The following is a 26,569-nucleotide window of genomic DNA, read 5'->3' on the forward strand; positions in this document are numbered from 1 at the left end:
GCAGGGAGGGAAGGGGGACAAGATGATCTGTAGGCAAGGAAAAGGAATCTCCAGGGCTGTGATCCTGGCATCTTTCATGGGCTCTAAATTCACTTGAAAAGACTTGTAAATAACTCCAGAAGTGTAGGGGAATAAAGAAAGGGTTTGCCAAGTGTGATGTGATGACAGTGGCTTGGACCATGAAATTCCTCTTTTGTCCTGGCACTGTCACTCTGAGCCAGGATCTGGCCCAAGGAGAGTTGCAGAGGGTATGTGAGCTGGCAGAGAGTCAAGAGGCACTGAGCTGCCATGCTGGGAGCAACCAGCCCAGCTCCTTCTGGGGAGTCCTTTAGCGTGGGCTTTTCATCCCCTGGGGGTGCCAGCAGTGCTCCCATGCCATGGAGGACACATCTCTTGATGTTCAGCTGAGGTTTAATTGCTCTTGGCTGCTCTAAGCTTCGATTTTTGACGAGTGCCTGAAAGTTTTGGGTATCTGATTCTCATTAAAATGAGAGGGGAGTGAATACCTAAATCCTTTCAGCAGCTATTGAATCCTTGGCAAGAGCTTCAGTCAGTTCATCTGCTGCATCATCTGCTTTTTTCCTCTCACATACAGACTGTCTAGTGGCTGTTAGTTTGTATTAGTGGGCTCAGGGGGGAAGGAGGAGCATGAGGAAGAAGAGAAGTGATAGCACCGTGAGGGACAGGACAGCCAGAGCAGACAGGAATAACGATGGAAGGACAGCCAAGAGCAGTTCCTGTTGGTTGCAGGAAAGGGACCATTACCCTGAGAGGAAATGCCTCAGTGCTGGAGACATGGATGAGGTGTTAAAGGTGGGGAGTCTCCTTTGGCACCAGCACAGCGTGACATCAGCCAGAGCAGGGAGTGCGACTCCAGCACGGCCCTGTGGCTCCTTCTGTGACCCTGGAAAAGTTACATAAACATGGCTTCTGTTTTGATTCCTCTCTAATTTAGGAACAATACTTCCTGCTGTCTTCCCATGGTGTTGAAAGGTCGAATTAGCTAATGGAAGGAAAGTTTTGGTGGATCATTATTACTGTTGTCATTACTATCATTATTGCTATTTATGACAGGTATAATTGACGTGTTAATACTGGGGAAGGGAAAGAAGGGAAAGAGAAATGGCAAACATCAAAAGCAGTAACTGGCCATGCTGGGGCCAGGGATCTGTCTCCAGGAGAGATAAAGCACTACCTGTTCCAGCAGCCAGAAAATCCCACAGCTTTAGGTTTATCTAATTCATGGAATTACCTGATTGCAGGACAGATTTTCCTGACAGTTCTTTGAGTTTATGTAAGCAATATGCCAAGGCAGGAAGTTCACTGCCTAACCATGTGGTGAAAAAAACCCTCAACAACTGTACTTTGGTAGTTGTTGATTGTCTTCTTTCTCCTCCAAACCAACCACAGGTGCCTTGGCCATGTTTTCTAAAGTGGGAATATTTGCCAGTTACCCCAAAAAGACAATCCAAAGGAAGTCTCCTGGCAGTTGGTCACTCTGCCAAGGTACAACCTCTGGGGATTGTGGTCATACCAGCAAGTAATACAAAAATCATTGTGTAAAGAAGGGCACAAGGCAGTGCTACATAGAAAGGATTGAAAGGCAAGTTTGAATCTTGTTTTTAGAACAGCTGGGAGGGAGAATTAAGAAATAACTGAATGTTGGTCCCTGACATCCCCCAGTTTGAGGGATACACTGCAGCCACCAAGAAGGGCTGTTGGGAGATGGTGTGTGGGTGCCTGTGGAAAGGATTAGGGAGCAGCTGATGTCACTGACTGAATTTCCTAAGGTTTGTGGGTATTGGGCTCACTGTCTAAACGTCATAGGAACTGGGTGTTTAATTATTGAAACCTTGTGAGAAATGTGAGAAAGGACTGTGAGGCTGGGGGCAGGATGGCAAAGCAGGGTGAGAAAAGGGGTCCTTGGGTGTGTTTGGGGCCGAGCAGAACACCTTTCCAGCAGACTCTTGGGCAAGCAGCTATTTTTAACTCTCACATTGCAAAGCAAATATTAACCCTCAGCCGTGTGCAGCCCCGGCTTTGTGTGCTCTGGAGAGGTGCAGGTGTATCAGCTACAACAGATGGACAGGGAGGGAGTTCCTGCAGCCCCTGGAGCTGATACGGGCCGATAATCACCGCAGACCAAACAGGGATCGAGTTAACACGCTCCGGGCGCCTGTATTTGTGTCACCTGGTGCTGTACCCTCCGAGGCATGCTTGGAATGGATTGTTTGCAGGAGCCAAACAGCGCACAAAGAAGGAAGGCTCTGAGATTCGCAGGGGCACGGGCAGGGCGTGCTGTGCAGGCAGGACACGCTGCTGGGATGCAGCAGCAGAGAGATGAGCAGCAGGAGAAAGCGGTGCCTCAGGTGTGAACGTGGGCAAGGGGGAGCACCTGCCTCCACAAGAGGGACCTGATACGGCTCTAGGCGTTACCAGAGCAAACACAGATTAGTTCCTTGCCTTGTATGCGTGGGGAGGGTGGAGAACATTTATTGTTGGCTTTGCCCCTTGTTACAGAAAAGATCCTGCAGGGTTCTTGAAGGCCTGACTCAAAGCTTCATCATAGGCCCATCTTTCTCTGTGCATTAGTTGACTTGATTTTCCCTGCCCCTTCCTCTTATAAATGTAAAATTCTCTGTGGGAGCCTAACAGTTTTTTGCTTAAGAAGGTGGGAAATTATCTTAAGAGCTAAGCCTTCTTTCCTCCACTGGCTTAGGAATTTAGAGCCACCAAGAGGAGTCAGATGCTAACTCATCCAGGCATGTCTCCTTATCTCTTGGAGCTGAAGCCAGCTATCTGTTTTCCATTCACTGCTTGCCACTTTTTGCTGAGGGGCTGCCTGCCAGATTAACCTTGCTCCCAGGACAGGAAACAACCACGCAGGAAATGAAAGGTGTGGAAGTGCTGGAGCCTGCAGGGTAGTCCTAGGAATGACCTTGAATCCTTGCCACTTGTCAGTAAGCTGCATCCACCCTGCACAGATCCCACTGGCATTTCTGCAGCTGGATTGCTGCTTTGGTGCCCACAGTCACTTTGCTTTGGTGTCTGCTGCAAAAGATCTTGGTCCTTCAGGGAGCCTCGGTCTGCCCTGCTGCTCTGGTAAACTGCCTGCACTCCTGGTTTCCACATCACCCACATCTCAGCCTGACTGTGGGACAAAACACCTTGTTTTGCCTCTGTTAAATAACAGATTTATTTTAAAGTATTGGAAATATTTCAGAGCGTTGCTAACCCTTCAAAACTGTTGTGTTTAACTTGTTCTTCCACTGGATAAAATTCAGCCTCTCAAGGTGAATTCATTCAATGTGAACCTTGTATGATTACCTGGAATAAATTGGTCTCTCCACTGCTATGCTTTGTTCTGGTGAGCAGAAAAGTTACTGCAGAGCAATCCAGAGCACTATGAGAAAAAAACTGCCTTCCTTGCTCCCCTGCAGCACAAAACCATAATTTGGAAATTCTTTCCTTGGCTTGGAGTAAATGCCAATAGCTGAACTCCCTCAGGATGTGTGTCTGCACCAGGGATGGGGAAACCCAGCAGAGACAGGGCTCCAGGAGGAGGCCTTTGACTTTAATACTTTGTAATTGAAATGTTTTAACTGTTCTGCCACACTGACACTGAGCTTGGGGACACTGGGGAAGAACTCCTGTCTGCTGCACTCGCTGAGGGTGACACAGCACTAAGGCTGAGCAGAGTATTCTTTGCAGTCATTCAGCAGCTCTGCAACTTTTCAGGTTTGAGAGCCATCTCTGAACTCCACTGGGGCTTAAAAACCTCGAACATGAAGCCTAAATCAATTAGGCAACTCAGCAAGTTTTCTGAGCAAGGCAAATTTGTGTGCCTTGCTCTGTTCTGGGTGCAGAGCACGACTGACCAGTGTGGCCGTGTGACACCTTGGCAGTGTAGGAATCACATGCAATAGTGACAGAAAGGACACAGAGATGGAATAATCCATCTCAGGAGTTACAGAGAAATTGTTGTTACAAAAGCTACTCAAAGAAAGGAAAAAGAGGCATAAATAAGGGAAACTTCTTTAAAGTAATCCAGACAGGCTCTCAGTGAGGCAACATTCTCCAAACCTACAGTAACCATAGCGAACCAAACAAAAGTAGTGGGTCTTCTGTATCCTTGGAGATCTGCTTAACCAACTTCTTCCTTTTACAGCAAGCCAAAAAAGGGGGAAACAGATGGGTCCAAAGGCTCCTGCAGGATCTGCTGAATGACAAGAAGCCTCCTCGAATGCAAAAACAGTTTGAGGTGTTCATGCAGAGCAGGAGCAGGGGTGGCCTTGGAGATTTTCAGGAAAGGACAGGGGGCATGGAAGGTTTTAGTGCAGAAAAAGACAATCTCCCAGAAGAACCTGAGTTTGCTGCAGCCTGAGGAGACTGTGGAGGCCTTTTGGAGTGGGTGTATTTCAGGAGAGGCCAGCTTGGCAGGGAGCTCCTTGTCCTCTCCTGAGAACCTAAAAGAATCAGCTGGATGGGTAAAGAGGTGTGGGGAGATGCTGAAATCCCAGAAGTTTGATGGGATTTCACAGGAAGTAGGAGTCATCCTGTCGATGGGTGGTAGAACACCCTCTGCAAAGGGATACTTTGCATGATTCTAATTGGCACAGACTCTCCCCAGGGTTTTTAATCCCCAGGGATTTGCAGTGGAAAGAAGTGGAAGAACAAGTTAAACATCACAGTTTTGAAGGGTTAGCAGTGCTCTGAAATCTTTCCAGAACTTTAAAATAAACCTGTTACTTCCCAGAGGCAAAACAAGGTGTTTTATTCCCTTGGAATAAGAGCCAAAATTTGGATCCTCACCACCCATGGAAAGTGTACACATTAAATAGACAGGACAGAGCAAGGCAGAGCAATTGTGTCCCTTTCACAGGTGGGAAACAGGCATGGAAAACAAGAGTGTCTGTGCTACTGACATGTTTTGCTGTACAGATTCCAAGGAGAGGGGTTGCTCTCCCCACGTGCCCAGGCAGCTGGTTCTACTCACAGCTCCTGCAGTAAGACATTGGATCCAGCCCCAGAGGTTCAAAGCCAGATTGATTTTTAGGTATTCCTCCACCCTGTGCTTGCCAGAGCCACCTCTCATAACTGACCCTGGCAGAGCAGTTGGCTTCCCTCAGCCAAAAGGGAAAACCTTCAGGCCTGGCTGGCTCCTCCTGCTCCTGATGGAGGAGTGACAATCCTACACCCACAAGCTTTGCTGCCTGTATTTCACCTTGTTTTCCTCAGCTTAAGTAAACCACAAGAGACCTTCCTGGCTTTGGACTGACCTCTTGCACCAGGCCCTGTAACTCACAGCCTTTACTTTTCTGTCACAAGTGCCTGCTGAGGGGGATTTTGGCAGTGCTGTGGCTGACTGAACCCCTCCAGCAGGGCTGGCTTTGTGCAGCCTCCTCCAGCGGAGCAGGTGTTCATTCAAATGGCCTGCCTGGATGGTGAAGGTTGTTTGCTTTGTTGATAATCGTAACACCAGGTAGAGATAGAGCTTTGTGTTTATAGTGCAGCTTGTTTTGTTTAAATCACCCAATCCTTCCCATGAAACATCACCACTCCTTAAACACAAATATTTTCAGAGGCATTCAAAGAGGAAGAATGAATGTGGAGCATCTGAGCTTTGCTTTGGGAGACAGGGCTTTGCTCCTGGGCTTTTGGTGGGAACTTGGGAGTCTTTTTGCCTCTTTGCCTCTCTGAGCAACAGGCCATGTCACAGGCCTGTGGGGAATGTTTTCCTGCAGAACCTTTAAGGATTTGCATCCAGGTAACCCCAGCTGAACAGATGACAGATGAGAAGGCTGACAGGTTAGTAATGGATGAGAGAACTGTGTCAACAACAAAACACAAATCCATATCTCAATTTCTATTCTCTCCAAATCCATAAATAATACAGTTTCAATGCTGCCATCAAAATGGCAAGAATTGTGTCTGGTTTTAGCTCTTGCTCTGGAGAGCTTAAATACCCAGGAGCAAAGCAATTCCCTCCCAGCCTCTGGAATCACTTGCAGATGGCTCTGTACTCCTGTTAGCACACTTTCCTCCAAGGCACCCTGGTGCTGTGGCTGTGTGGCCTTGCAGGCTGCACTTGAAGAGCCCTTGGCATAGGGACAAGCTGGAATCCATCAGGATTTGGAGAAAGATTTCTTTCAGAGCCGTTCATAATGTCAGCAGCCTTATCTCAGGTATTGCAAGGTTTAGTCTTTCCTTAAAGTCTTTGATTTCACATCATTAATAAAGGTGAAGGTGGAAGAATCCAGATGTCCATTTTCACTGAAAAAGAGGAGGAAAAAGGAAGGCCAAGCCCACGTGGTTGCAAAGAGAACCTTAAAACTGTGTTGCTGTAGGGTGAAAAATTTTGAATATATAAATGCAATAGGAATTATTAGAGCATAAAGCACAGATCACAATTCAGTTGATTTTTTTCAGGCCAGGGTTCATATAGGCACAAGTTTATAGAAATGCTTCTGATGAGTATCTCAGGCTTTGAAGTAGCTGGCACTGGTTACAGGAGATACCCTTCCAAGAAGGCCTTTTCTCCATTACATGTGCTGTAACATAAACCAAAAACAAACAAAAAATCCCTTCTGTTGACTATATCATGAGCTAATCTAACCCCTGGTACCCCACTATTGTAATTTCTCTGAAATGACACCCACCTGTTCTCCTTTACAGCAGCAATAAACTGCAGCAATACTGCATTTTTCATTTGTTATTTATTTATACTGGCAGCAAGGGCTAATGTTTCATCTCTCACCCTTCCTGGTGACTGTGATATAAGACTCTTTATAGGAAGGCTCATTCCTGTGGTTTTATCCATTCTTAAGAAGAAAAGAAAAACCTCATTCATCAGTGGAATGAGTTCCTGGTAGGATGAATGACAATGATTTTTACCTGCCTTTGTAGGGGGTTTGGAGAATTTATTGGCTGATGTTTGGGGAAGTCAGATTTGATGTTTCAGAAGGAACACAGGCTGGAATTCTATTGTTCAGAGGAACAGACAGGCTTTGCCTGTGAGAAATCACTCTTCAACACTGAAACTAATGTCCTGGTAAAAACCTGGGGGCTGTGTCTGCTTGTGCTGAGTTACATGTCTGGGGCACGGCTCAGTCACACACTGCTTGGCATGACTTGAAATGAAAGCCACTTCCAGAAGTATGTGTGCAATTTGAGTGCCCCCAGCATGGCACCCATGCAAAGAGCAGCCCTTCCTGCCTGGGTCAGGGGCTGAACCCAGCCCAAAACATTCCTCTGGGAAGGCCTGAAGGAGGAGGCTGTCCCTGAGATGTTACACTCAAGTGTGGGTCCCAGGACAATCCTAACGTAGGGCACAGCTTGTGCTGAGCAGGGGCTGCCAGTGCTTTGAATATCAGGCTCTGTGGTGGCAAGTTTTGTGATCAAAGGGATTATCAGTTGCACTTGGAATCAGTGGTATTCCTGAATCTCCAGAAACTCAGGATTTGCAAGGGCCCTCTGCTATGCTAGTACACCTTTGCAGAGAGACTGCTGGGACTCACTGGTCCTAGGGCAAACTTTCTTGTCCTCTGCCTTGTCCCTGTCTTTGCAGACTCGATGTATTTCTGCCAGCACACTGATGGGGAGTCACATGTGCGTGATGGGCCATTCCAAGCAGAGGGAAGTGCCCTAGAATTCTCCTTCTAGCCTTGCCACTGCATAGCCTTGAGCAGGCTGCTTCCTTTCACATAGAATTCAAATAATTGTCTACTTTCTCTACACCCCCAGCTGGAAAGCCCTACAGAGGCACTGCACAGCATTAACTACCTACACCTGAGTGCACCTCTTTGCTGCTGCAGCTGGTGTTCATCAGGCACACGGATCACCAAGAGGAGCCTGAAATAAAAAATCACATCCAAGCTCTTCTAATCCCAGCTTTGCCCTTGGGCTGGTGCCTGGATGCCTTTATCGGCTGTTCCACGGCCATTTGATTGGTGTTAACTGCTTCCAAATACCAAAGACTTTTCGGGCTGGTTCAAAACAATTGGCTGCTGATTCCAGGCTTCCATCTGTATGAAACACAGGAGAGGCAAGCACAGACCTTGGAGCAAGGTGGCTGGCAGAGGGAGACCAGGTTTCTTAATCTGGGAGCAGAGTTTGGGGCTGGTGGACCTAATTCTTCCAAGAGAAGCACGGGCTCAGCTCTGCCTTGTCCTGTGTTCCCTGTGCAGGTGGAAGAGGGAGGGAAGGCAGACTCGCTGCCTTCCAAGCTGCAGGCTGGTGACGAAGTGGTGAACATCAACGAGGTGGAACTGAGCAGCTCCAGGAGAGAGGCCATCTCGCTGGTGAAAGGCTCCTACAAGAAGCTGAAGCTCGTTGTCCGCAGGTAGGCAAGATCCACACTCCTTCCCTGCCTCCCTCCTGCCCCACAGGCCATCCCAGCATTCCCCACAGCTCCAGCTCACAGCCTATGGCTTGGCCTAAGCCTAGCACAAGCCTTGTTTGGAGCACACAGCCATGAGCCCAGGGGCAAACGTCTGTTCCTTACAGCCAGCATTTCTAGCACTCCTTTGTCACTGGTATGTCCAAGCCTGTGAAATCCTTACCCCACTCTCTTGCACATGACACTCCAGAATTCCTGGTCAGTGATGGATGAGCAGTCCCACCTTGCTCCCCAGTGCTCAGGGCTCTCTGTGGAAAGGTGGCAGTTCTGTTCGTAGCTCTTGCCTCATATGCTGCATGTTGTCACTGTTGCTGTGACAGCAGAAAGATTTCCACTGGCCTCAGCAAGATTTGGAGCTGTTTGGTGTTCTGCAGGTGAGTGATAGACAATTCTGAATCAGAAATGTTTGGGTGTGGAATTTGTGTTGTTTGGTTTTTTAAACCCTAATGGAGATGTTTTCTGTATGTTTTTCACTGTGGCCATGTCCAAACAGGTTTTGCTGTGCCAGTCAGGTGGCAGCTGGTACCACTTTATGGCATGCTCTGTCTTGAATTTCCACACTTAGCAGAAAAGAAAGAAAATTGTGTTGGGAGCCCTCTATGGTTTCATGTCATCACCACTAGAAGGATCAAGCCCATTAACTTTGAGAGGTGTTACATTCACACACCGAACCCTTGCCAAGGTACTTTAGGCCCTTCATGCACAATTAAAGCTCAGTGATAATCCATAAACTTAGAAGTGGAAAATCCCAATTAAGAGCTAAGAGCCCAGCCTTCAGTTTGGGTAATTCGACCCAGACCCAGCTGACCCTGCAGTGCTGGCATGAAGGCAGCAAAAGCCCCCAAAAAAGTGACATCCTGACTCCTCTGTGGGCAGAATAACTTCTTTTTGGAGTGTTTGTGATGCTGTGTTTTGTAAATCAGCCATGATGATTCAGTGGAGTGCATTAGGGTTGATTGCTCTTAGTACCAGCAGTGCAAGAACTCCCTGACCTGAGGGATGACATGCTTAGGGGATGACATAAACTCACACTCTTCAGATCTCTGTTTCACCTTGGCTTTTATTTCAGGACAAAGGTAAGCTTTTAGTGGCAGCAGAGTGAGCCCATACTTGTGTTACTGAGCAAAACTGGATGTTACAACACCTTGCAGGTCTTCCCACTCCTGATGCAATCATGTGCTATTTCCCTTGGAATGTCATCTGCAAAGCCCAGCACTGATGCATCATCGTCAGCCTTCATCAGCTGCAGTTTGATTGATCAGTGCAATGGAGGGAAAGAGTGGGAATGGTTTCAGTGAAGGGAATGTGAAGGGAAAATTCAGTATGAGAGGAAAGGCTAAAATAAATAGAAAAATTACCCATCTCACAAGGATTTTTAATATTAATAAATTTGAGTGGTTTAAAACAAACAGCCAGCACCAGAGTAGTTAGTACATGAGGACCATAGTCTGGATTTCTCTCCTGAGCAGATCTCCTGCTGTCCTCAGGGAGGAACTTGTGGGAGGAGAGACACATGAAGCTGTGAATTGATGTACTTTCTACTTCCTTGCTCATGGACTTGTAGTAGGGCAGAGGCAGAGAATGACCAAATGAGCCCTAGTGATCAATAAATACTGTGCCCAGTCCCTAAGAGGATCCTTATCTGGGAGACAACCATTGAATAATTCTCCATGGATGCTCTCTAGCTGCACTTTGTCTCATCCCCAGCTCTGGAGCCCAGTGACAGTTTTCAAATGTTCTGCTTTCTCTGTTTCTTTAACAGGGCTGCTCATATCTCACTTGTTTCAAAGGCTACTCCTAAAGCCAGTTCCTGTCTTTCTCCCATTCCTTCCTGGCTCCCTGGGCTTGCTTTGCCCATTCATTTCCAGGACAGTAGCCTCAGATATGTGTGTCTGTGTTCATTCCTGTACACCTCAGGCCTGCAACTGGTGTGCTGTGAGGGAGTTTGGTACTCACACTCCATTGTGCTGGAGCCAGATCTGCTCTGCATCCCAGGGAATGACTCAGTGTGCCTGTGTCACTGCTGCTGACAAATGTCTGTATGAGCAGAGCCAGTTCCAGCGAGCCTGAGGAATCCTCAGGCTGATTCTGGGGAGATCTTTTTGCTCAAGGTCTGGCCATTTGGGAACAGTAGGTGTGAATCACTGGGGGAAACTGGAGAGACCAGTTCCTTGGATTCTGTAGAGGGAGGCTGCCCTACTGTCCTCAGCAAACTGCCCAAGAGAGTTTGGATATTCAGTTGATCTTTAACCAGCTGCAGGAGAAGCTGTTTGAAAGCTAAAGCTACAAAGGAAATCAGCCTTACCTGTTTCCTTATGAAAGACAGTTTATTTTTTCCAACTCGGGTTTTTTTTATTTGTTGCTTCCTCTCCAACTCCAGTATCTAAGCAGACTTGGGTGCAGTTATAAAAAAGACCCTTTTCAGTGGTATCAGTCTGATCTCATTGTGTTGTGCATGCTTGGATCAGCTGATAAGGCTCAGAGTTGGGCACTGCCACCACAGTGGCCTCCAGCAGTTGCCAAAAATAGCCTTTTGCACAGGTCAGTAAGCAGGAATGGTGTGGGAGCCTCACACTGTTTACATGGTTGGGCACTCAACGTGTCTGTAACAGCAGCAATTAGCTCAGCCAGGCATGGTGGTGTCACACCAAAGGGACCCACAGCCATGGGGACAACTCCACACACCCCTTCTGGCACCAACAGGGGCTGAGCCAAGGCCTCCAGAGGCCATTGCTCACTTGCTGTGTCACCCACCTTGGCCTGGTGCAGGGAGGGCAGAGGTGAACACACCAAGTCATTCTCATTGAGGGGACAGTACACTGTGAAGGGATCAGCCTTGGCCTTGGTTAATTAATGCAAAGCTCTATTAAAATTTGCTGGTGGAACAGCAGCTAACAATGTTCTGCAGAGAATTACCAGTGCTTTAAGCCCTTGCTCTGCCCACGCTGCCATGCAGGAGCCCTGCAGAGCTCCTTCAGGGTACTGTTTTTAGGGCTCAGGCCAGCACAGAGTGGGGTGTGAGGGGCCCTGATGGTCACACTGGTGCTTGCAGAGACAGGGAGTTGCACCAAGTGAATCTCACAGGGGCTGTGGTTTACAGCACAGCTGCTTCTTCCAAGGTGCACAACATGTGTGTTCTCACCATAGATCCAACCACTCTGACATGAGCAGCCACCAAGTGTATTTATGTGGTATCTACAATATTCCACCACAGATCAGTATTCAAGGCAGTTGATTCTCTGTTTGCAGTGCCAGTGGTTTGTGTCTGCCTCAGGCTTAGCAGCTCCTGCAATTCTTTTCTGTCTCAAAGAACCTTGGACTAGAAATGCAAGTCAAATAAAGGAGGAGTGGGGATAGAAAACATTATCCTCCTTTTTCTAAAGTGCTAAAAACTGTACAAAAGGAAAGGATTAAGTTTATCCTTGGCTATAACTGTAATCTGCATGTTCATTTTCATGCTTCCCTACAGATTCCCTCCATCAGTTGGGTTGTTCAGCTCAGTCTCTTGGCACATCCCTGTCCCTGGGCCCCCTTGCCTGGGGCTGGGAGCACATTGGACATGTGGGTCTATTTGTTCTGCTCTGATCCTCTCCCTGACACATGAGGCTCCAGGTGGTGGCAGGGGGAAGGTGCTGGGCCACTTGGGCCTCCCATGGCCAGTGTTCTGCTTTCAGGCAGGTCTGGTTCCCATCACCTCATTTAAAGACCTCTGGGGCAAGATCAGGGATTAAACCCAGACATCCTGAACACTCACACCTACGCCATAGCTACAAAGTTGTTCTTTGGCAGCAATTTGCTATAACTAAAGCTTTAGAAAAAGTAAAGGAAAAAAGTCTTCCCCTCCAGCTGATAAATGCCCCTGTGGAGGTGTGGAAGTGTGGGAGGAAGATGTCAGGACCACTGACATCTGCAGCTCAGAGCTGATTCAAGCCCATGGAAATCGGTGGAAAGATTCCCACAGACTCTAAAGGGCTTTGGCTCAGACCCTCACTGAGCAGCGACTTCCCTCATTGACCAGCAGAAAATGGGCTGTTCCTGGAGAGAGGGGAAGCTGCTGGCATCTGTACAAAAAGACAAGTGCCAGCACAATTCTTCAAAGAACTCTGTCGACTAATCCTTTCCTCTTATGACACTAATGTAATTTTGTGTCCTACTTGACGGCGTGCCAAAAAATTGCATCGAATAAATCCAAGTTTTGTGAATGAAATTAATTGGAGCTGGCATTGGCTCACACACCCTGCACTCCCAGAGTGCTGCTCTGTGGCACAGTTACTTTGTGCTCAGTGATGATAACGGGAGACAGGAGGGTTTGGTGCACAGGGAATTCTTAGGACTGACAGCTTAGAGGCCCGGGCTGGCAGGGTGGTCTTGTGAGCACTGCTCTGTGTGTGTTGTGAACTCCACAGCTTCATGTCTTGGTCGTGTCTTCTTGTGTCACAGCTTTTTTAAAGTGCACCTTTTCACACTCCAAAAAAATGAGCCTTTGCTTGGAGTCTACTCATGTGATGCCAGTGGGTGTGACCAGCCAAAGCCCATCAGGGTTTCTGAGGTCTGTGCACCCTGTACCCAGGTAAGGAAAGGCTTTAAACTTTCCTTGTGTGTTGGATCAAGCTGGTAAGTCTTTAATATCTCAAGCATCAGTATTTTCACAGAGGAGATTTCCATGCATTCATCTAAATGTTTGCAGTTCCTGCCACATTAGGAAGGGTCACAGGACAGGCAGCTGAGGGGTGAACAGAACTTAATTTTGAAATCACTGGCAAATCCTTACTGTCTAGAATTTAATTACCTACAGCTCAGGACTGCCAGGCCTCTAGGAAATTTCCCACAGGGAGCAGGAAACATGAGGAAGATCTAGATAAGATTTTGGGAAAAAAATAAGATTTAGGCCACTGATGGGGATGGTAGGAAAATGCCTTGGGAAAAAATGAGTGCCAGCCACCATGATGTGTTATCCTCTCTAGGATGTTACAGACTGACCCTCACCTGAAGCTGCATGAGGAACCCAGGGAATTCCAGCCACTGCTGCTCCATGTTAGCTGCTCCTTTCCCCCAGGCCCTGTGGATTAGTTTGCCTTTTTCAGGCAATAATCAGCCTGGGGTTGGATTTGTCAGCAAGTGACTCTGGAAAAGCTGGGAAATCTCTGCCAGTGCTGTACAAAGTGCTTTTTAGGGTGTGAAGCTCCTTCTTTTGGAATTTCCTGAGGATTAGGTTGGAGCTGGATCAGATCACAACAGTGTGAATGCTCAGACAAACAAGCATGTGTTCTCCAAGCACTCCAGGCCTTGTTCACTACCTGGGATGGTGTCTGGGCTGACCTTTAGTGCACAGGGCAAATCCCTGGCCTGGAGTGGGGTTCTGGTTACCTGTCCAGGTGCAGGGGAGTGCAGGGTGACACCTCCACAGGGCAGCTGCAGGGGGAAACTGAGAACAGCTGCCTTCCATCATCTCTGCTGCAAGGGGCTGCAGTTGCATGGCTTTATTTCCAGGAGCTGACTATAAATATTGATTTACAGGGGGCTGGTTGGTTGTGTGTCATTGTTGCACACACATACACAGCTAGGCTAAATATTTAGTTGCTCAGCTACTAATATAAAACCATTTCTTAGAATCTTTTCCTTGCCTTTCCTGCTTGATCCAAGGTTTCCTCTGAAAGGGGCTTGGGGTCAGGAAAGGTTAATGAACACTAACATAATCCTGTAGATATAAATTGTGTTTGCCTGGGTTTACTTCAGCAAAACAGATGTCAGGGTGTAGTGATCACTCTGACTCTCTTATGTTCTTTCATGAATGGACTTGTACAGGTCACCCAAATCCCTTGGTATTGTTTCTCCCTTATGGCTGCATAAGTGGAATGCCTCAGTCAGAAGGACAATGAGGAGCAGACACTGCACAGACAGTATCAAATGGTCTTTTATATGCACAGCCCTTCCTGTGTGCAGCACAAGGCACAAGGCAGCCTCACTCACTCCCCAAACACAGGTGGGCAAAGCATTCACATGTGCACCTGCACAAAACATTGGCTACACCAACAGCTCTAGAATGCAGAACTTGTTTTTTCCCAATCCCCCTTCTTCACCTTCCTGCCTGTTTGACTTGGGCATTAAAAGGGAGGCAGGGCTGATCTTCAGTGCACGTATGTAAAACATTCTCAGGTGGGTTATGCCTGCAGAGGTACACAAGGTACATTCTCAGGTGGGTTATGCCTGCAGAGGTACACAAGGTACATTCTCAGGTGGGTTATCCTTGCAGAGGTACATAAGCTCCATTCTCAGGTGGGTTATGCCTGCAGAGGTACATAAGCTCCATTCTCAGGTGGGTTATGCCTGCAGAGGTACATAAGCTCCATTCTCAGGTGGGTTATGCCTGCAGAGGCACACAAGGTACATTCTCAGGTGGGTTATCCTTGCAGAGGTACATAAGCTCCATTCTCAGGTGGGTTATGCCTGCAGAGGTACACAAGGTACATTCTCAGGTGGGTTATGCCTCCAGAGGTACACAAGGTACATTCTCAGGTGGGGTATGCCTGCAGAGGTACACAAGCTCCATTCTCAGGTGGGTTATGCCTGCAGAGGTACACAAGGTACATTCTCAGGTGGGTTATCCTTGCAGAGGTACATAAGGTACATTCTCAGGTGGGTTATCCTTGCAGAGGTACATAAGCTCCATTCTCAGGTGGGTTATGCCTGCAGAGGTACACAAGGTACATTCTCAGGTGGGTTATGCCTGCAGATGTACACAAGGTACATTCTCAGGTGGGTTATGCCTGCAGAGGTACACAAGGTACATTCTCAGGTGGGTTATCCTTGCAGAGGTACATAAGCTCCATTCTCAGGTGGGTTATGCCTGCAGATGTACACAAGGTACATTCTCAGGTGGGTTATGCCTGCAGAGGTACACAAGGTACATTCTCAGGTGGGTTATCCTTGCAGAGGTACATAAGCTCCATTCTCAGGTGGGTTATGCCTGCAGAGGTACACAAGGTACATTCTCAGGTGGGTTATGCCTGCAGAGGTACATAAGCTCCATTCTCAGGTGGGTTATGCCTGCAGAGGTACACAAGGTACATTCTCAGGTGGGTTATGCCTGCAGAGGTACATAAGGTACATTCTCAGGTGGGTTATGCCTCCAGAGGTACACAAGGTACATTCTCAGGCCGATGCTTTGGTGCAGAGGCAGTGGGACCCCCAGAGCTGATGGGTGGCAAAAGGGAAGCATTTTGTGGGCATCCTTTTCAGCCAAATTGCTGAGCCCCAACTTAGGGACCAAAGTCCCTGCTACATCTCCCCCCTACTGTGAGATTTTTAGCCCCCACCCTTGCTCCCAATGACATCTTTCAAATGCAATTTGAGGGGTGAATTTTGAGAGAAACAAACGAGAATCCCTGGCTGGCTGGGAACGCTTCTTTCTTCATTGTCGTGTCTTTCCTCCTCTCTCCCCGCCAAGCCCAGTGTTAATTACAGAGGGGCCAAGCCCCAGTCTGCGGGGAGTCGCGACAGAGCTGACTGACACTTTCACTCAGCAAATTCCCCCTTTGCTCACGGTCTGTGCTCCTGTCCGTCAGGCCTGCTGACGACTGCTGGGGAGGAGGGCAGTAATCTGAGCTGCCTCTGCCGAGCAGCCCTCCTGCTTTTTACGGCGGGATTAGCGCTGAGGTGCCTCTCCGCACCGCACCTGTATCTGCACGTCGGTATCTTCAGTGCTGTGCGCCCGTTTCTCCCCGTTCCGAGCTCTCAGTGCCATTCCCTGCTCGCCACATGCCAGGCTGCCTCCGGCGCCGGGATGGGAATGCCTGAGCCGCGGGCTGGTGTCTCCAAAGGTAAGTGGCCTCTCCCCTCCAGGCACAGGGGAGCGTCGTGCCGCTGGCGGCGGCCGGGCCGCACCACAGAGGGAGGGCAGGACACCTCAGCACTCTCTGGGTCCTGAACGTCACGAGCATCATAAACTTCAGAGCAAATGAGTGTTCAGGCCGTGATGCCACCCCAGAAGTGGGGGATTTTCCAGCTGCTGTTTTAAGCCAGGAGCCAGTGCTGTGCCAGGGCTCTGGTTCTGTCACTGGGAAGCTGTTGAGCAAAGTGAGTAAATCTCTCAGACTTCAGGCTAGAAAAGTGCCAGAAGCTGATGGGAGAGCTGAACTTGGGAGAGCTGAACTTGGGAGAGCTTCCAGAGCTCCACAGCATCTCTAAGGCCATTCATTCCCACCCGTGGTGTCCAAGGGTAATTATAATGCCCTGCACTGGGGGTTCTGGGTCTTGGTGAGCAGAGGATGTGATTCATGTCCATTCAGCGGTTGGTAGGGTGGATTTTACAGTTTATGGTCTGGAAGGATCTCTGCTCAAGGACGTGGCACTCTTTCTGGCCTGCCGCTTTTATAAACAGAGTCATTTAAAGTGGGTGTCAGCCCAGGCCAGTGCTCTGCGTCACTGTTTAACAGACATGGACCAGCCCTGCAATCCGGGATATGCTCCTGTTTGATTAATATGGGAACATGGCAGGGAGCAGAGGGAGAATGGGAGAGAGGCTGATTGATAAGAGATGGCAGCCAGTGCAGCTCCAGTGCTGGCAATCACTGTGGCTCCAGTGTGGGCCTGCACAGATTTTCTTTCCTTGGAGACCTGCTGTATATCAAACACACACCTCTCCACCCTCTTAGATTGGTCATGAATCATAAAACTAAGGTCATTGCACTTTGGTTTTGATTATCTCCCGAGACATGAACTCCTTTAGTAAATCCATGAATGAAACTTTAAACTCATTACCTGCTTCACTGCTATTAGAATATTTTTAACTTTTAGTTTGTTTGGGGTTATTTATCTTTGACTACTGGCCAAACCTGGTGAAATTTTTGTAACTGTGTTTTTTCTATGCTGTTGTGATCCAGTCTGGTTAGGGAAAGTTGGCAGTGCAGGTCAAAGCCAGTTGAAGTGTTGCTAGTGGAGTACTGGGACAAAACCAGTCAGCATAATTCCCGAGGCAGTGGAGCTCACCCTCAGCATGTGTTAGAGCACAGATCTCACCACCCTGTGGCATGGCCTGAGGCCTACACGGGTGGGCATGTTCCCAGACTGCACTGATGGGAGGAACCTCCCACCTGTGAATTGAAGAGATGCCTGAGTTAAATTTGGTGGTCTCCCCCTTCAAACAAATTGAAAAAATCATCTTTGGGTGATGTTTCTGTCTTCTCTGGTCTGTTTTATAGTATGTTAAAGAGAAGGCTTTTGAATGCCTTCAAAGGGCTAAAGGCAACACCACCCAGAACCCCAAGTGGCTGAAGAATTACCAGATATTAGTTGCCAAAGCCTGGACATTTCTTTCTGCCTTACATAAATTACAGCCTGCAGGGACCATTTAGCAATAAATCGTAGCAACTTGGCTGTTAGAGGGCAACCCATGTACAGAGGCACTGCAGGACTGTGCCAGCATCTCCTTTGTTCAGTAAAAGTAACAGCAGGAATTTGATTAAAGACTGATAAAAAAGACAGGGAGGGAGAAGGAGAAACATAGGAAAGATTAAAGAAAGAAAGAGCCACCTGGAAACTTCATTCCTCCTTTATTTCTAACTTAAGCTCATAAATACCAAATCTAAACCATTGTGTGTGTGAGAGGGAGGGAGAATTTCCTGCATGCCTGCACAGAAAAGACTGCACACATAGTTGCCCAAGCAGCTTTTAGCAAAAGTCAGGCTCTTCTCTCCAGCCTAAAGCTTGTGCCTTGTCTGCATCAGAAGAAAAACAAACCAGAAAACAGCTTTATCCCCTGGTCCTTTGGAAGCGTTTAGGAGGGTCAGGAGAGTCCCAGCCCTGGAGGAGAGCTGGGACAGGTTTGGGTGGCGGAGCAGGGAGCACATTTCCCAGCAGCTCCACACAATGAGGACGGCCAGCCCTGCGCCTCGTGGTCAGCCCACAGCATCTGCTGCTTTGTCTCCAGCCTTGTTTTAACACCCACCCCAGCAAAAAAAGGGAAAACCCGCCGACTCCAGCAGCCAAATGCAAATCAGCCCCTAAGAACCCGGTTCTGTGTGATCAGCAAGCGACAGGCAAATCACATTCCATTGCTGACTGCAGAGCCAGCCCGGCTGTTGTTTGGGTGTAGGTGACCAGAACGCTCCGATTTGCTGTCCAGCGGGTTGACTGTTCCTTAGCCTGGCTTTAGTCCCTGGAGTCCATGGCTGCTGCTTTTGGTGTCCCCGTGCCACACACCTGAACAACTCTGCTGCTTCAGCCATGCTTTCCACCACCTGCTGCTTCTCCTAGTCCATCTGTTTTCTTCCTGCTCTCTTTCCCTCACACTTTCTCAGCTGTTACACAGGGAATCCTTTCTGGCCGTGACCTTAGCTCTGATCTGTGTTTGGGATGCCGTGATGTCCTCCTGCAGCAAGGAGGATGCGCTGCCTCAGCCCAGCCTTCCCCCGCCGCCGTTACCCCGCAGGCTGCTGCCTCCTTTGTCAGCGAGCAGGAGGATGCAGAGCCTGGGCTGGACCGGGCGCTCGGGCCCGGAGGAATGCGGGGAATGCACATGGCATGCTTGAGTGGACAGCTTCAGAGCCGGGCTCGGGATGGCTCTCGCTGCCATCTGTTGTGAGCCCCGCGGGCCCATGGCAACAGCGGCTCAGGAATGGGCTGCTGCTGCTTTTTTTTGTCATAAGACATTCTTCCCGGCGCTCTTCCCTGCACACTCATGAATAAGCGGGAACGGGGCTGGGATTCCTGCTCTGCAGAGAGGCTGCTGAAGGGAAAAAGGGTCTCTTAGAGCTCAGGTTGTGTTTGGTTTGGGGAGGTGTTTTCCTTTCTGCGTGTGTAATTTGTTGTTAATTGCCAAAATCTTGTTCCATTGATTCAAGAGTGGGTCTGTGTTTGCCGTGAGGTCAGTGAAGTCTCCAGTGCATGTGGAGCCACCTGATTGTCCTCTTAACAGAAACCCCTTCTGCCTTAATGCCAAGGCTATAACTGGTGTAAATAATCCCAGTGCACTGGTTTGTTGTGCCCATCCCTTTCCTCCAGCCCGAGCTCTGCTGTCCTCACCAGGGGGCTTGGCTGCATCCTGAGGTGGTGGGACTGGATTCTCGGGGGTTACTGGTAGCTCAGCATCACTGGTGTCACTGGAACATGCCAGCTTTTATTCCAGGGAAGGTTTTGCCACATCAGAATTCTGTCTCTTAAGGACACCAGTGTGACACATCATGGCACTGGGAAGGGTTAATGCTGGAAGAGCCTTTATTCATGCAGCAGGGACAGGAACTGTCTGTCTGTCTGTCTGTCTGTCTGTCTGTCAGAATGGTTCTACTCCTTCCTGTCTCCTGAACATTGCCTTCTGAAATGCAGATTCTCTTCCCCCCACACCTTCACATTTTTGCTGCTGTCAAGCAGCTGAGGCCTCATTCCTTTGAGGCAATTGCTCAACCCTTGGCTGTGACTCAGCAAGGTGGATTGGTTTCAAGTGCTTTAATTACTTTAAGACGAGGAATTGTGAGTTGTAAATTGACGCGAGCAGTTTCAAGAGGTTTGATGTGAGACATCCAGAAGTTCGGGGCTATTTAACTTTCCCAAACAGTATATTGGTTTCAGTAGTATTTCCTTAGCATTTCCTGTGCCTATCAACCTGCAATAAATCCTGAAATAAGTGGAGAAGCCCCCACGGACAAGAGGAAGTCAGGGAACTACCAGAGTGAAACAAACCTCTGGGAGGTTTCATGCAAGGAGAGAGGGGAGGAAAAGCAGCAGTTTCCCCCCAGTGCTCAGGGCTGTGTTTGAAGCTGGGCATGCAGCTACAGTGGCTTGATCACAGGGAGCAGGGGTATAATTTCAGTGAAAGCTGATAGGGACATGGAGGGGGGATAAAACTCTCCCTGTTCCAGGTATTTATTATCACTTGACAGCTGTCAGTTTGCAGTAGGGGATTTGCCTTCCTGTCAGCTCTCTGAGAACCAGGTATATTTGCCTAAGGTTGTAGAGAAGGGTAAAAATGCTGCTTTCAAGCACAGGTATCAGTTAACCATGATAAGAAGGCAGGTCAAGCATTTCTGCTGTGAGACGGCTGTGGAGAACAGGGGAGTAAAGTCTCTCTGGCCCTACCCAGATGGGACAAAACAAGTCATTAAAATCTGATACCTACCTGCTTTTAATGAGAGAAATGTTGTTCGAAGAAATAATCTCAGCCCTATCACCACCAAACTATTTTCAGGAGCCATTAGCCTTTCACCTCCTCATAAGTTTTATCTTTTACTTTTGATCTCACTCAGGGAAAATGGCAATGCTTCTGCAACCAGAGATTTAGGCTTTAATCAGGGGCTTACTCGGCCACAGCCGTGCTCTCACCACTGTCCTTTCCAGTAAATGGCCCAAGAAAAAGCAGGGGAGTGAGGTGGAGAAAACAGCCATTAAAATCAAGCACTTGGTGTCTCTAGTCATGTTTATTTATTCAGTGAGCCACTGTGGGTATTCCCATGGCTTCTTCAGTCTCTTCTCCCTCCCCAGGAACTCTCTCTTAGCACTTGGGACAGGGGACTGTGAGTTGCCAGCTTGAACTACAGGCTGTTGGTTTTTCTGGCCCAGCTGGAAAAAGCCAAGAGCAAGAGCCAGCTGTGGAGGGCTGTTCTGAGCTGCACTGAGCAGACACAGACTCTGACTCAATTTAACTGTACCTTAGCATCAGGTTATTCCTTTGCTCTGTCCTCTACTTGAAAGCTGTTGCAATGTACAACAAGATCCCTGATCCAGGCATGGATGCCTTAGATGGTCCTTGATGCTGGTTTTTTCCCCAGCATCTGTTTAACTAAAAACTGGGATCTGTTCTAATTCCAATTCAGTTTTATTTCAAAACTTATCCATCATCAGACAAAGGAGTGAAAAAGAGTGTGAATTATAAATGAGCTGTAACATACACACATTTATTTCAGTGCTGCTTGTCCATATTTCTTTATTTCTTTTTCCTCCTTTTGTCTATGGCTATCGAAAGCCCAGAAAAATGCCAAGAATGCCACATTCCCGTGGAGTTCTCCCGACAGGACTCTCAGAGCAACCCACGGGGGCAGCTGTGCTGCCCTGCCCGTCTATCCTGAAGCAGAAAATCGTACACGCTGTGGGACAATGCAGGGCATCCCCGCGACACGGGGCCACGGCGCTGTCCTGGCGGGGACCGTCCCGCTCCCCGGGCTGTGTGTGTGTGTGTGTGAGTGTCTGTGTCTCTGTGTGTGTGTGTGTGTCTGTGTCTGTGTCTGTGTGTCTGTGTCTGTGTGTGTGTGTGTGTCTGTGTGTGTGTGTGTGTGTGTGTGTCTGTGTCTCTGTGTGTGTGTGTGTGTCTGTGTCTGTGTCTGTGTGTGTGTGTGTCTGTCTGTGTGTGTGTGAGTGACTGTCTGTGTGTGTGTGTGTGTGTCTGTGTGTGTGTGTCTGTGTGTGTGTGAGTGTCTGTGTCTGTGTGTGTGTGTCTGTGTGTGTGTCTGTGTGTGTCTGTGGGTGTCTGTGTGTGTCTGTGTGTGTGTGTGTGTGTGTCTGTGTCTGTGTCTGTGTGTGTCTGTGTCTGTCTGTGTGTCTGTGTCTGTGTGTGTCTGTGTCTGTGTGTCTGTGTGTGTGTGTGTGTCTGTGTGTGTCTGTGTCTGTGTGTGTGTGTCTGTGTGTGTGTGTGTCTGTGTGTGTCTGTGTGTGTGTGTCTGTGTCTGTCTGTGTCTGTGTCTGTGTGTCTGTGTGTCTGTCTGTGTCTGTGTGTGCACAGGGACCGTGCTCATCGCGCTGCTGTGACGCAGCCCTTGGCATCTCATTGAAGCAATCCTAAGGCTTTTGTTTGTCTCAAGAGGTGTAACCTACAGACAAAAGCCTCGGTCCAGCCTGAAGGTTGTGAGACGCTACCAGACATTGGTGTTCACACATCCACATCCGTCAGAGGAATTTATGGCCATTACCATGTTCCCTAATGAGTGCAAAATGAGACCATTACATATTCACATAATTAGTTTGACAGATTTTCATTTAAATATAAAAAGACTTCTAGTCCTTAGAGAACAAAAGGAGGGGTTTGTTTCCAGGGCAGTTTTTGACTCTGCTTTGCTGGAGCTGGAGGTTGGGAGTGACAAATGGAGGGAGACAATTCGGTGTGAATAATTCTCAGCTTTTGATTTCATGTTGCCATTTCTTTGCTGCTGCTTTTCCAGTTCCCCTGGAGCACCTTGAGGAGAGCTGTGTGATGGGGCCCTTCCAGGTGCAGCCAGGAAATCCTAAGTGAGAACTTGGCTTTTCCAAAGCACGATGGATGCTCTGAGCTTTGAGGGGGTTATGGGAACTCTGAGAATAGGTGGGTGTCTCCAGCTGTTTTCTCTGCTCTGGACTTAGCAAAGAAAGTGTCTAATCCTTGCTCCTGAAGCTCTCAGTCTGTGTCTAATCCCTGCTCCTGAAGCTCTCAGTCTGTGTCAGATACTGCAGTGACACATAGTGGCACCCCAAGGCATGTTCTCCTTTGGCACCAAACTTCTGCCTTCACAGCAGAGCCCAGGTGAGGACTGGAAGTTGTGTGGTACCTTGCTGTCATCATGGGGCACCTTTGGATAACACTTGGTACCTCCTTTCCCAAGTCCCTGGCTGGCTTTGCTTCTTCCTGACACAGGAGCTCGTTAATCTTGGACTACCTGTGGTTGGGGCTGGCCCTGAAAAATGTTTTCACTGAATTTGCATGACAGGACCATCTAAAATACAAATAACTTGGAAGGTTTATAGTATTTTAGCAACATATAAATGACCCAGTTTAAACAGTGTTCCTGTTAACCTGGTGTTTTTTTCTCTGATGCTGAAGTATCCAAGAGACAAAAATGACACAAGAGAAAAGAGGTGGGGTTATTGTAGTTACAGTGATTTGTCTTTGGGAAGGTTGGCAACAGCTCACCAGCTGTACCTTTTCCCATGCCTTTTCCACATCTGTTCTACTTGTGGTTCTTCAGGTTATGTATCCTTTGTATTCCACATGTTCTCTTGGCATCACTTCAGCTGTGGGTTTTACTCCTGACTTGGTTGTGTGTGCAGCTTTTTCAGGCAGTTATAAAGGAGTACTTGAGTAATTTCACTTCTGGTTTTTAGAGGCCACATATTGGCCTGGTCATCTCAGCATGGTGAGCACTAAACATGACAATTCCAAGCTTAAAAGTCAACATGAGGCATTTCCCAAAGACCCACATGTGTATCCAGCATATCCAAACCAAAACTCACTGGATTGTGGCAGATTTGAGTTGCTTTAGGCTTGGATCACCCACCTTGGAACTGCCACCTAATGCAACAGGATAGTGCCCTTAAACCCTTGCAAGTTCTTTGGTTCCCAGCAGGGATCTGTGTGGCCACTCCCCTGTGTGTGACCAGCCCAAATCCTTATCACAGCTGACGTTTGTTCCTGCACAGGAGGACCTGCTGGCAGCCAGCACTGAGTGCACAGCTCCTTTATTTGCACACCCAAGTGCCTCTTGGATGATGCTGGTGGACTCCTGGATGCTTGAGGTTCCCTGGGACATTTCAAACAACACCTTTGGTGCCAAAAGACCTTGCACAAAACCCCCACGGGGTCAGGTGTGACACTTCCCAGCCCTCCCTTTAACCAGGTAGAGCTCATGGCCCTCTGTCCTTTGGCTTACCAGGAGTGTCCCATCGCAGGGTGGGCCTCCCACAGGCCCACACTCTGGAAATAGAGCTGTGAATTCACAGAGCACGAGGCATTTGGCCTCTCCCAGGTGCTGAATCCTCCCAAGTGCCTGATGTGTGTCCTCAGCTGTGAGCACACCTGAGAAATGCCCCTGCCTTGTCCTTCCTGCGCACTGGCAGATGGGAACTGACCCTTTCCTGAGAAATGCCCCTGCCTTGTCCTTCCTGCAGACTGGAAGGTTGAGAACTGACCCTTTCCTGAGAAATGCCCCTGCCTTGTCCTTCCTGCACACTGGCAGGTAAGAACTGAGCTTTTCCTGAGAAATGCTCCTGCCTTGTCCTTCCTGCAGACTGGAAGGTTGAGAACTGACCCTTTCCTGAGAAATCCCCCTGCCTTGTCCTTCCTGCAGACTGGCAGGTAAGAACTGACCCTTTTCTGAGAAATCCCCCTGCCTTGTCCTTCCTGCACACTGGAAGGTTGAGAACTGAGCTTTTCCTGAGAAATGCTCCTGCCTTGTCCTTCCTGCACACTGGAAGGTTGAGAACTGACCCTTTCCTGAGAAATCCCCCTGCCTTGTCCTTCCTGCACACTGGAAGGTTGAGAACTGAGCTTTTCCTGAGAAATGCCCCTGCCTTGTCCTTCCTGCACACTGGCAGGTAAGAACTGAGCTTTTCCTGAGAAATGCCCCTGCCTTGTCCTTCCTGCACACTGGCAGGTGAGAACTGAGCTCCTCCCCAGCCAAGTGCAAACAGCACTGTCTGTGTTTTGTTCAGGATCCAGGCACTTTGATTCCACGTTGGTCAGCTCTGTCTTCCTTACCTGGTGTAGGCTTTTTTCAAAGGACCTCATGAAGAGGAGTTTGGGCTTAATGATGAATTGGTGCTATTGGAACTTGAACTGCTCTTGTTTTTCAGGTTGTTCTTATCAGAGGGGCCTTGTTTCTGGAAGGGCAGCAGCGGCTGCTCCATTTAATAAAGCTGACAAAGCAGGAAATGATCCCCAGCCCTCCACAAAATCCTAACTGAACATTTACTTAGAGGCCCAGACTCATAAATCAACCTCTTAGGCCTTCAGACAGGAGTTTTTGGAACCTCCCAGGCATTTCTTTTTCCTGCTGCTGTTAAGGAGTCTTTTGAAGGCACGAGCCTTGTGATATCATTAAGGACATGAGCAAGTGGTGTTGCTCCAGGCCTGGAGCTGAGGCAGTGAGTGACCTTACCCCTCTAGAAACAAATCCCAGCAACTTCAGCTCTCAGTATGTTTTAAACAGAAGCACAAACTGAAGTGAGGTGCCAGTTTATCAGGAAGCAGAGGTGGTTGTGTCTGTGGAGAAGGGATAGAATTCCCTGGATTGTTTTAAGAAGGTCTGTGCTGCCTTTTATTGCAGAGTATGAAGGTTAGGCCTGGCCTGAGTGAGTGGCTGAGGAGAAGCATCAGTCCAGATCCACCTACCCAGGACCAAGCCATCATCTTCTTGTGGTTCAGTTCTGCACTGTGGAGGACAAGGAGGCATTTTGGTGTGTCTGAAATGGAGCCCTTCAATAAGACCTGTGTGCAGTCCATGTGAATATCTCCTGCTCTGCAAAGACACAACAAGCCTCCAGGGGAATGTTTAGGGGCAAAGGAAAATACAAACTGTCAGCACTTAACATTTAAATTTGGGAGTTAGGCAGCTGTTATTCCTCACTGTTTATCCCCTTGGAGGATTAAGGAAAGAATAATTAATATGTGCTGTTAAAAAAACAGCAGTGTAGTTCTTTCCTCATAGACCACATTAAAATAAAGGCCTGTAGTTACATCCTGTAAGTTCTGATGAGTAGGTGTACAAATATTAGAGGGCCAGCATGCCTGGGTTTCGTTCCTCCTCACTGTGGGATGAGAGGCAAGATGTTTACTGCTGTGCATTTCCATTTCTGTGTCCCAGCAGACAGGTGACAGTCCTCCCCAAGGTGAGGGATGTTGTGAGGCTTAACTACCATGTGCACAGCACTTTGCAAAATGCACTGCACTGCTGAAAGTATGAAATGGCAATTAAATCACAAATATAAGGTCCTCCTCTCTAATTTTCTGAGGAATGTCTTTGTACCTTTGGCTGCTGTAACCGCAGCCCAGATTTTCCTGCTTAAGTAGATGGTGAGAAACTGCTTCTTAGAAAGGAAAAGATCTCCTTCCTCAGCCACAGTCACTCAACAATGAGCCTTTGGAAGCTAAAAAGAGAAACAGATTCTTCATCATTCTCCCTCCTATCAAGGGCTTGGCTCTGCTCATGGGCCCAGACCTTGGCCTTGCTGCTTCCCCTCTCCCTCAGTGGGTCATTCTTTCTTTATGGTGGTACTGAAATATGGCTAATAAACAGATCCCCCAGGTGCCTGTAGCTCTGCATGAGTGTGAGAGTCCATAGGACTGTGGGCTACTCCCTGCCATCCCAACAGGCTGAAAGTTTGGCCACTTGACTCAGGCTCTGTGCTGCAAATCACCTTTACACTTGTGATGCTGGTGTTGGCCTGTCCCTGAGGGTTCTGCTGTCACAGGGGTCACCAGGAATGAGGAACACATGA

At 48.4% G+C, this 26,569-nt stretch overlaps 1 protein-coding gene across 4 annotated transcripts in view; it reads left to right on the forward strand.

Moving 5' to 3' along the window:
- Positions 1–8,304: 8,304 nt before the first annotated feature.
- Positions 8,305–26,569, forward strand: part of SHROOM3 (shroom family member 3) — a 74,424-nt gene continuing 56,159 nt past the window's right edge. For 3 of the 4 annotated variants that reach the window (XM_071555351.1, XM_071555352.1, XM_071555353.1), the window contains exon 1: positions 16,053–16,218. The gene's annotated coding sequence lies outside the window, so the exon portion shown is untranslated. Of the gene's footprint in view, positions 8,342–16,052; positions 16,219–26,569 lie in introns of those variants that run through there. The other variant, XM_071555359.1, reaches the window with a different exon arrangement.

The sequence above is a fragment of the Pithys albifrons genome, chromosome 5 (genome assembly GCF_047495875.1).
Source record: "Pithys albifrons albifrons isolate INPA30051 chromosome 5, PitAlb_v1, whole genome shotgun sequence".
In the NCBI taxonomy this organism is placed as follows: Eukaryota; Metazoa; Chordata; class Aves; order Passeriformes; family Thamnophilidae; genus Pithys; species Pithys albifrons.